Source organism: Agrilus planipennis, unplaced genomic scaffold (assembly GCF_000699045.2).
Source record: "Agrilus planipennis isolate EAB-ADULT unplaced genomic scaffold, Apla_2.0 scaffold315, whole genome shotgun sequence".
NCBI classification, from domain to species: domain Eukaryota; kingdom Metazoa; phylum Arthropoda; class Insecta; order Coleoptera; family Buprestidae; genus Agrilus; species Agrilus planipennis.
This window is the reverse complement of record NW_020440074.1, coordinates 54,947-66,041: the sequence shown is the minus strand read 5'-3', so window position 1 is coordinate 66,041 and position 11,095 is coordinate 54,947. Positions and strand designations below refer to the sequence as shown.

The 11,095-nt window shown below is 36.2% G+C and overlaps 1 long non-coding RNA gene across 1 annotated transcript; it reads right to left on the bottom strand.

The window, feature by feature from the left end:
• Window positions 1-6,465: 6,465 nt before the first annotated feature.
• Window positions 6,466-7,640, bottom strand: LOC108741956. The gene is made up of 3 exons (XR_001938597.1): window positions 7,480-7,640; window positions 7,282-7,422; window positions 6,466-7,120 (listed from the first exon to the last, which is right to left on the bottom strand). It is a non-coding gene; the product is annotated as an uncharacterized LOC108741956 (long non-coding RNA).
• Window positions 7,641-11,095: the final 3,455 nt, after the last annotated feature.

Below are 11,095 nucleotides of genomic sequence, written 5' to 3'. Positions count from 1 at the left end.
AATCTCAAAAAATGGCTTGGCGGTAAGAGATTTGCGGACAATGAAGAAGTAATCGAAGCTGTAAATGGTTATTTTGAGGAGCTTGACGAATCAGTCTATAGAGATGGCATTAATAGACTGGAACACCGCTATGAGAAATGTATCAGCCTTGGAGGAGATTATGTTGAGAAATAAAAAAAAAAAATTTTTAAAAACCTTGTTTTTCTTGGTCAGGCCGGAAACTTATCAATCCACCCTCGTATAACAAATGAATATTTATAACTGATGATAAACGGAATCCGAAAGACTGGATATAAAATTTTTGCTATACGTCTTTTACTTTCTGTAGCGATGTGACCTTCAGTTTGACCGGCGCAAGGTAGAAAAGAACAGCACTAGGCCAGAAAAGGAAGGAGACAACTCTCGGTCAAACTCTTAACCGGCGAAGAGCGTATAATCCGTACAGTACTGCACGGAAAAATTTCCCATTTTATCCACCACAATTACATTGCTCAAATGTGCTGTTGTTGGTACCATTTACTACTGAAAATATCAACGAGATGTTTATTTATATTTGAAGACATATTAAAGGCTTTAACATTTGTTTTCGACTCGCACTACTATTCATGATTGAATAAACCTTTTGGCAGGCACTGTATGAAAAAGTATGTGTAATGAGCAATAGTCGAGAGTATAATGAGCTTTTTTCTCTATACCTCCGATTTTGCCAGTGCGCATCCAAGACAGTGGAAGGGGCACATCGCTACAGAAAGTAAATGGAGTATAGGTACCCCTAGGGTTGGATGAAGCGATTGCAATGTTAATCATCATCATGTGGTCTTCAGTACAAAGACTGGTTGGACAGGCAGCTCTTTCCTATCCTGAACGTATCTTCGCATTTCCCTAAAACTATTGTAGAACAACTCACATCCTTAACATTCCACGATCCTACTCGTGACATATTGCACCTACCCCTATTGCCTTTATTGATGACATCCCCCCAGGTAGTCCCCGCCCGGACATCCGAATGGGGCACTAGTTTACATCCGGAGTGCTTTACCCCAGAGGAGGACGCCATCATTTTAGTTTGTTGTGTTTTACTTTGGATATCATAATGTGGTGGTTTCCCGTTGCCTTTCACATCGCAATATTGTGCATCAGGGTGTCATACCGATCCTCGTGATCTCTGCCATCCGTCGGATTACAAAAATTTGGAACGCTTCACGATTTTGTGTGTCATCATGCTAATAAATGTCTATAAAAAGGAATACTTCCCTGAGATATGTACCAGGGAATTGTGTAATAATTCAGGCACTTTCTTTTTTGTATAAATTAGAACTACTAAAAACTCTTGGCGGTTTGCATTTATGATCAGCAATCTTCTAATATAAACAACTTCATACAAAAATGAAGATAACCAATCAGGGAATATCAGAGGAAATCAAAAAATCATGAAAATTCAAATAAGAAACAGTTCTGCGCATGCCCTAAATCATGCGCAATGAGCACCAAACTGAGATAAACAGAAGGCCAATACAAAATGTGGATAAATGTATTGATACTTTTTTAAATAGCAACATCCTATGTATATCATTTACAATCTTTGCAAAGTTATAATCAATGTTTGAAGTGAAACTTCTTTGGGCTCGATGAGAGTAATATCTCAAGGCCATGAAACGACACGTCTTGAAACGTTTTGTCTCGCGACGCGATAGGCTATAAGAATAGAAAGGCGCGCATGCGCATATCGGTATTACAGTCAGCTGTTAGTGACCAACATCTCATTTATTATTGTATAATGTATATTCACTATACTATAGTGCTAAATTAATTTTTTGGTTATATCTGTGCAGTTATATTACAGTAAGTGTATTACACTAAATGTTTATTTAACAACAATTAATATTTGTTTAAGAGTGAGTATTATTATGTATTAATTCTAATTCCTTGTAGTTATTGATAGTTTACGGTTTCCTAAACACTTGGAAAAATAAACGGAAGCGAAAAAAATTGACCATTTTTTTGTTATTGAATTACATAAAAACGTATTAAAGTAATCTTCCTTAGGCGGGCTAAAAATAAAATATGTTGGAAAACATAAATCCTGAAAATTGTCGTATTCTTTCTTTCTTTCACCAATCATTACTTATTCGTTATAAAGGTATAGAAACGGCCAAAGAAGTTTCACTTCTTTCAGGTGTACTGAGTTGCACCTATTTTTTTATAATATCTCTGTAATATAATGGGTGAGTTACCTCTTAAAGCATATGTGTATCGCTCTCATGACAATAAAATTTTGAAAAACATGTTAGAGCAAAATGTTATCGAAGCAACTAATTTCATTTGAGACTTCCCGTATCAACGTTTTCAGATGTGGAAGATTTTCCTTTTCGCATCACAGTTGGCTTATTTCTCTCATTTTTTTTTGTACATAATTGGCCCGACGAAACATCTCTCTATTTATATATAAAATTATTTTCAGCGTATGATGTGTTACAAGCGGAAGAAGTAAATATATATATATACGTGGACATACTTACATACCTATATATAAACTTCCCTTAAGCTTTCTTCACCCTTGGTCGCTCATTCGGAATGAAGCAATAAATAATGAAAGGAACAAGTCGACCTCAATCCGTCGTTAATGGAATAAGGAATTCGTAGAGATGTTTTTCAGTTTCTTTTTTTTTATTCGGTGACTACTTCAAGTAATTATAGTAAGAGGCTTGCGGACGTTGTAGTGGGGTTTCCCCGATGTTGCTAATCCCCTTTTACGCTTGGTCTCAAGTCGAAGTTCATTATATCCTGTACACCTTTAGTGACTCTCGTATCAAATTATGTGAAATTAAATTAATGATTCAAAAATCGAGATGAAATTTGATGCAATTTCGTTAGAGAAAACTAAATTATTACGGAATTCAATTATTAAAGGGTGTGCACTCTCAATTTCACCTATTGAATGTCAAGTTTAATGATTACTTACCCCTGTTAATAGACCTGACGTGAAGCAATTTCATTGCCTTTCTATAGGGTTGTTCGGAAAGTCATTTCGTTTTTTCCCGACAGAGGATCTAATTGTATTCTTTTGGATCCAACTTCACATTTAAGCCGTATAATTTTATATGCTTTGAGAGCCCATACAGCAAGGCTTGTCTGTGAAAAATTCCAATTAATTCTACGCAGTAGTTTTTGGTTAGTGCCCTTTTAAATATGGAGAGCGATAAGCAGCATTTTCGACATATCTTACTGTTTTACTACAGAAAGGGTAAAAATGCTGTTCAAGCCAGAAAGAAATTGATTGATGTGTATGGAGAAGGTGTGTTGACAGTACGCCAGTGCCAGAACTGGTTCGCTAAATTTCGATCCGGCAATTTTGATTTCGAAGATGCACCACGTTCGGGAAGGCCGGTTGAAGCTGATAAAGACGCGATAAAGGCATTAGTTGATGTGAACCGGCGAATAACAACACGTGAGATCGGATTGAGGTTAAATTTATCAAATTCAACAGTTTATGACCACTTGAAAGGCCTGGGATTATCCTCGAAGCTCGATGTATGGGTTCCCCATGTTCTCACAGAGAGAAATCTGTGTCGCCGCATTGACGTCTGCGATTCGCTTCTCAAACGTCACGAAAATGATCCGTTTTTGAAGCGCATCATCACTGGGGACGAAAAATGGGTTGTATACAACAACGTCAAACGCAAGAGGTCATGGAGCAAAAAAGATGAACCGGCTCAAACCATTTCCAAAGCCGATATTCACCAAAAAAAGGTGATGCTGTCTGTTTGGTGGGATTTTAAAGGAATCGTTTTTTTTGAGCTTTTACCGGATAACACAACGATTAATTCGGAAGTCTACTGTCATCAGCTGGACAAACTGAATGATGCACTTCAACAGAAAAGGTCAGAACTAATCAACAGGAAAGGTGTAGTGTTTCACCAAGACAACGCGAGACCTCACACAAGTTTGGTCACTCGCCAAAAGCTTTTACAGCTTGAATGGGATACAATGCTACACCCACCATATTCTCCAGACCTGGCACCATCGGATTATTATTTGTTCCGGTCACTCCAAAATTTTTTAGACGGTAAAACCTTCACCTCAAATGAGGAGGTCAAAAACCTCCTCGATCAGTTTTTTGCCAGCAAAGACCAAAAATTTTATGAGCGTGGAATTATGCTACTACCAGAAAGATGGCAAAAGGTGTTGGACCAGAACGGTCAATATATAATTTAATAAAGTATTTGTTTATTATACGAAAACTGCCTTTCATTTCCACAAAAAAAAACGAAATGACTTTCCGAACAACCCTATACTATGTAGTACCTTACATACCTCTACATGTTCATAAACTATTTGCTTAAAATGATCTGAAGAACGATATATTTCGAAGCAGTTGTCAAAAAGTTGTACCTAGTTAAAATTACGCGAATTACGTCTGTAAGCAGTGACGTATTTTAAAATTTAGCCCAGGCAAAAAATTGATTGATTTATTTTTACGGTCAAAATGCAATTCACGTTGCTCTCCATTAATTGTTTTCAAGTGTTGCAATGTTCTCAACATCACTACATAGAAAATTCATACCATAATGTACTGCAAGTCATTTTTAACAAAACAATCTACCGACTTCACCCTTGATGCTAAAGGAAGATTTAAAGTTCGCAATAACGCAAGTACGAACCCAGTGTATTATTAGGTCGGAAGTTAGCTATATTATTAAATATTAATGCAAAAACTCATTTTCAATTTTCTATCCACTACGAACTACCTGAGGTTAATGAGGGAAAATTTTTATTGCTGTTTTGTCACATCCCCGCCGGAAATCGAACCCGGGACCTTTGGCCTTACGTACAAACGTTCTGACCACTAAGCCACGAGAGATGACAACAACAGCCACTACAAACCGTGCCTACAAGGTTACAGATCCGTCGATTTTTTCTACTAATGTAATTATACAGGGTGTCCCATTTATAATAATTAAAAAAAAACATGGTTTCCTGACACAAAATACAACAAAAAAGCGTTATACAATTTTTCAATCCAGTGACAATTGAGCTCACAAATCGTCTTTGCAAATTTGAACGTACAATTTGTTTCATTACGGGCCTGGATGTAGGCGACTAACGTCACTCAGCTGATCTTGTGGGGATGTAACAAATACCTACCGGAAAGAAGCCGAATGCACTTACACCTTGTAAAAAAAAGGTAAAAGTGAAAAAGAAATGCGTATCTTTTTTAAAAAATGTTTAAATTGTCTGCCATTCGCTTCAATGCAACACTGACAGCGGCATACCCAGTTGTTGCGAATTTTGATCCAGATACCGGGAATATTTCGAATTATACGACATAGGCATTGGTAACGTAACTCACCACCAGCTGACGGTTGAATAAGAACTCACTAGAATGCACTATCACACTGCTAATTGTCATTATTGTAATAGTCTTTTATGAAATGACCACTAAATAAATAAACTAACACTAACAAACAAGTAAATTCCACAACAATCCAAAGCAAACTGAACAACCTGTTAGAAACTACGACATTGTGTGATTTATTCCAGTCACTTCCAGCAGTGTAATTATACGAGGTTATATCAATGTTTAGCTTTTTACATTTAAAGAAAACAAAATAACCAACTTGGTCCTTTTGGACACATCCTTGTATTACTCCACGTGGGGTTAATGAGCCCTGTCGGGCAAAACTAACGTTTAACACATGTGAATGGTCAAAGTAGGTCTGCATCTTGTCTCAATTTTTACAACCATAACCATACATTTGTTTTCGTACACTAGTACGTTATGTTATAAACTTTTATCAAAGGCTGGGTGGTGAGGGTTGTTTGTACACCACTTCTAACTATTCCGTAGTCGTTAAAATTTCTTTTCTATTTAAAATAACATAATACTCGACGTCATGGGCTACATTAGGTCCACTTTAGTTTACGATCATGGGATTTTCGATTGTGATAGGTACGTAGTTTTCAGTCATTTAATGGACCTAAACGCGAGTGCATTTTCTTGGGCCGATCCGTAACTTAATACCAAACATAAACAATAACATTACCCCAAAAAGCAGCTGATTCCGATCTACTGAAGGTGAATTTTTCTACGATCAGCTGGCAATGGTAATTAATTTGTGATTGTGCAGGGCCGGCATCAAAACTGTTATAATTTTATAATTTTTTATTTTGTTTCAAAAGTCAAAAGTGTTATAACATTTTATGTTCCAAATGTCCGTAGGAATCTCTGGTATAAATATTAATTATTATAACTGGGACACCCTATATATACTAAATATATGAAACACTATGACATTTCGGATTCGATTCCCGGCGGAAGTGTGACAACAGCAACAAAAATTTTCCCTCATTGGATGGAAAATAGAAAATTAATTTTCACATTAATATTTCACATTAACCGCTATTAAAAATTGAAAATGTCATCGCCTACATTGTTTCTCAATATTTATTAATGCTTCACATTCTCATGATTTGATGTTAGACTATATTTTTTTTAAGTGCTTTTGGTTTACATCGTGCAAGCTTTGTTTATAACTTTCCCGGTACTTGTTATAATGATCTATTTGCAGTTTTTATTATTCTAGTCCATTCCCATTTTCAAAACACTACTCTTCATTTCCGAACATTCAAATAACAAAAAATCATTTAAACTAAAATTGTATCGCAAGGTTCAAATAGCTCGAATGTTGCAAGTTGAATGAATCATCGTCGTTTGCTACTTGCAGAGATCTTTGACATTAAATTTGGGAGAACCAAGAAGAACAAATCAAAATCGACAATGTGACGTCCGAAACTGGCCACTCGCATTCAACGATTTTAAATTGTCGCCGTGACATCTACTAGGTATTATAAGAAATGTTTCGCGATCCGTATGAGAGCTACCAAGTACTGTTCATTCGGACGTTGCGCACTAAAGCAGTGCGCATCCGATTTGATGCATATGCCAGGCGATTTCGTTTATATTTTATGTTTAACAACTGACAATACTGAAGTAGATGCGTGGTCGCTCATCGCGCAGCGTACCAACGCGTTTTCGATCCTTGATCTGCCCGCTAACACAAAAATTCACCCAGTCTGCTACCTCCATTACTTCATTCCATAATGACACTGGTCTAGGATCCTAACAAATAATAAACTTCAGAGATCGGTCTACATAATTTCATAATGGTGTCAAATATTGACGTAATGCGAAAGTTCCATGTTCATTTGAAATGGTGGATCTAGTGTAGAGTCGCCTGTATGTCTTCAGCTTTTGACCAAATAATAAAACCCCTCACTTACCTGAAATCGTTAAGTTCCCACAGGTGATTCCTTATATAGAATTCCCTTGAAGGTAAAATATGTTGCGCTCTGGTTCACAGAACTTCTTTGTTCATAGTCTTTTATGTAGGTAACATTTTCTGTTTTAATATTTAAATTATACTAGGAAAAGAACCGTTTTTAGTATAAGTTGTTAATTATTCATTATGTACTGCTTACCCCATTAATTCCTTTACTAAGGAAGTATGAAGACTGTGAAAACTACAACAGCTGTCTTATCTAACATACGGAAATGGTGCTCAAGTTAAAAAATCTCAGTGGGAAATGATGGCAAATACGTAAAATTTATAAAATGATTATTTATGTAAAAAAAGCTCAATATCACGACATATTATTATTGATTAAACATAAGATCACTAGATCATGTAAAAACTTCAATCAGTACTTACAAATTTTAAGATTACAAGTAGGGGAAACACGGACAAAATGGCATATATGGACAAAACGACATAGAGGGTTTATTTAAAATTTGGCGGGCTGTAGCGAGGTCACGAACATAACAACACGTGACGGGGGTCATTTTTACAATCCTGCAAGAAACCCAACGCGATTGGGTCAGTCTCTTTGAAGTTACGAGTGGGAACGTGTTTCGTGTCCATAAAAATTTATTTTATTTATGGATTTATTTGGATTTTTGGTGAGTTTTGTGTTATATTTGTATATTGTATTTACTAAAATTGAAGACTTATGATATAAACTTAAAAAAACCGACACATGTCGCACAGGGCATCTTAATTAAAAATGATTTATAATGTTTGTTGTGTACATTTGGGCAAAATGACATATCTATACGCTGGACAAAACGGCATAGTGTGTCGTAGTAGAGTAACTACATCGTACCGATGTGATAGGACGTGTTTCTGAGAATGCAGATTTAGTACCAGATGTGAAGGAATCTCTTACAGTTGCAATAATTTCGCCAGTGCCGCAGGAGCAATTCGTTCGAGGCCAAGGAATAAGGAAACTCAAACCTGTCAAAGGACATAGGCCTTTAACTTCAACTCCAAATATAGAAGAAGCAAAAAATAGACCAAAAGATTCACCAAAAAGAAGAGAGATAAAAAAAGTGCCTTTTGATGATGGCAAACATAATAGGAAAATCCTAGTTCTAAAAGCACTGAGATTAAAGCTGCAGAAAAAAGACAGATACCAAAGAGGCAGCGTCAATTTGCTCAAACTATCGATTCTAGCTCCTATAATGAAGAATTTGCTGCCGAAAATGAGGATGAAGAAGTCTGTCCCCACATTTATTGCAATAATCTTTATTCGCGGTCTAAGCCAGGAGAAAGCTGGTCAAGTTGTTTTCTCAAAGAAGCCTAAAAGACTTATTTGCGAACTTTGTTCTTAAAATTTTGGTACATCATTATACCCATATTTAGTGTTTTTTGATTCGTCCATTTATTTCTTAATATTTAATTTGATATAGTTCCTATTCAATTAAGAGACTGTATTATTAGTAGTCAATGAACCTAAGATGATTGTCAATGTATGAGACTGATTATAATTACAATAAATAAAGATATATGATTCAAAATCAAAACACCCTGTCATTTTGTCCGTACTTCCCCTATATATTGTTATGAAATAAGATAAAATTACTACAGAAAATTAGAGTAGCTTAAAAATCAATTTATAAAAGCAGAAGCAATAATGATAAATCCTGTCTCCTTCTTTGTCATAAGAAATTAATCAAAACATAGTGTCCTAGTCCTGTGTCCTTATTATATTCCCGGGTTTGCGATTGACTAGTTAGTTAGACTAATAGCTTTTGTATCAGATGAGCTACCAATTCCCTATCAAAGAATATCTTACTTGAATACTAATCCGAGCAATGATCAATTCAAAGAGATTTCTGCTATTAGGATTTCCAATTTCATGTTGACGACCGTTTGTACTTTGACATATTGATAATGATTTCTTTAGATTTATTCGTCTCCTGCTTCTATCTACGGAGGCACTTCCTACGCTACATAGCAAGGAGGAGGCGACTTCCTTAAATAATATTGACAGAAGAGTACGGAATGAATGTAAACAAAATTTTGATATGCAGGAGAAGCGAAAGGATAAGGACAACATAAACTTTAAAGATAAATAGCTAGAAGAAGCCACTGAATTTTCTAGGATGTCATCTAACTCCAGATAAAAAATCGGTTGTCTGTAAAGTCGGTTTTGCTGACGATAGTTGAACGTGACAACGTCATAAGAAAATACTGATGGAATGGTTTCATTTTTCAAAAGAAAATTTTAATTTTATTTGTTTGATAGATATTTTGTATGGATATAGAGAAGGAGGTAAATGGAAATGTATTATTGTATAGCAGCTGTCCACGCGGACGCATCGCTCACTCAAGTAGGAGAGAGACAGATGTCGAACGCGGAGGCCGATTCTGCCTCTTTGTCGCTCGTTCCGCGCTCTCCCTTGCACTTCAAGCCTTAAATGGAACGCCTCAGAGCGCGGTAACGCTGCATGAGTCATGTTTTTTCGTGTGTGCAGCCGGCTCCATCGAATTATAAAACGTTGTCACGTCAAAAAAGTTATTTGAAAGAAGTAAAGGTATCGAAAAAAGATTAGTTTGTCTCTATATTTCAACCATGTGTTATCCAGACATACGAGCAAAGAACACTTACTTCAAGGACATTCCTGCGGGTATTTTGTTCCAGGAAAATAATATTTTAAATTTACTTCAAATAGTTTAAATCATAAATCCACGGGAAGTAATAACTTTTCGTCTAGGCTTGCGTATTTGGTCTTCGTCTTGCACATTTGGTTTTGGTCTTGCATATTAGGCCTTTGTTTTAATCTTGATATTATTCGTTTGGTGTTGGTATTGGTCTACCCAGTATAAAGACAGTGTTGGTCTTGCATTTTCCAAAAACAAAGACTTCAGGATCAAGACCAAGACGAAGACTGCAAGTCCAAGACCAATTTTGCTCATCACTAAGAACGTGCCATTTAAAAGGCGTGGCCTTCTTTGCTACTGTGTATGTTGCATTTCTTACAAGAAGTAGTACAGACTGTCCAATATTGGCTCTGCACAGCTTCCGTTTCCTACTAAAATTTTACTCTCAACGCCCTAGCTCGAACGCTTGCAAATCTTTTTTCAGTGATACCTCGAAACATAGGCCGAATTCAAAAATCTTTTTCTTTTGCGCTCATGTACGGTTCCCACTTCAACTAAAGTTTTTTTAAAACCAAAGATGTATGAAAACAAAATAAAAGCTTTTTACTATAGAATAAATCTACTACCTTTTACTAAAGAATAGAGAATGTGCTAGTATCTATGCTTCCTGTGTAGGTAGTTATGTAATGTAATTCGGTGCAGTTATCTCATCTGAAATTACGATACTCTACAACTAGCTGACCATTTGAACGTCTAATGATATCAACTTAATTCAATAAAAGAAAAAATTATTTTTGGGTGTTTCATTCCCACCAGCTATTAATGCTGGTGGGCGGGAAGTCTCTCCGGGCTACGCCGGAAGGTAGGGCTTCTAGGAATAGTGGGAACGGATGGCTGGTGGTTCGGGTGAGAAAGATGAGACAGGCAAAATGAAGACAGAAGAGAACTAAAGATTACATTTTGAATATTACTGCCTCAGCGTTTACCTAAGTGATCCATGAAAACCACAGAAAAACCCGAACTCCCAAATGCTAAAATAATGATCTAAACCTCTAGGAAATGCCGCTTGGTCTTCTTTCAAAACCTACTGTAAATGTTCTAGTATTTCGCAAATATGTTCCTAACTAATAGTGCCTAAAGGTCTTTTACGCACA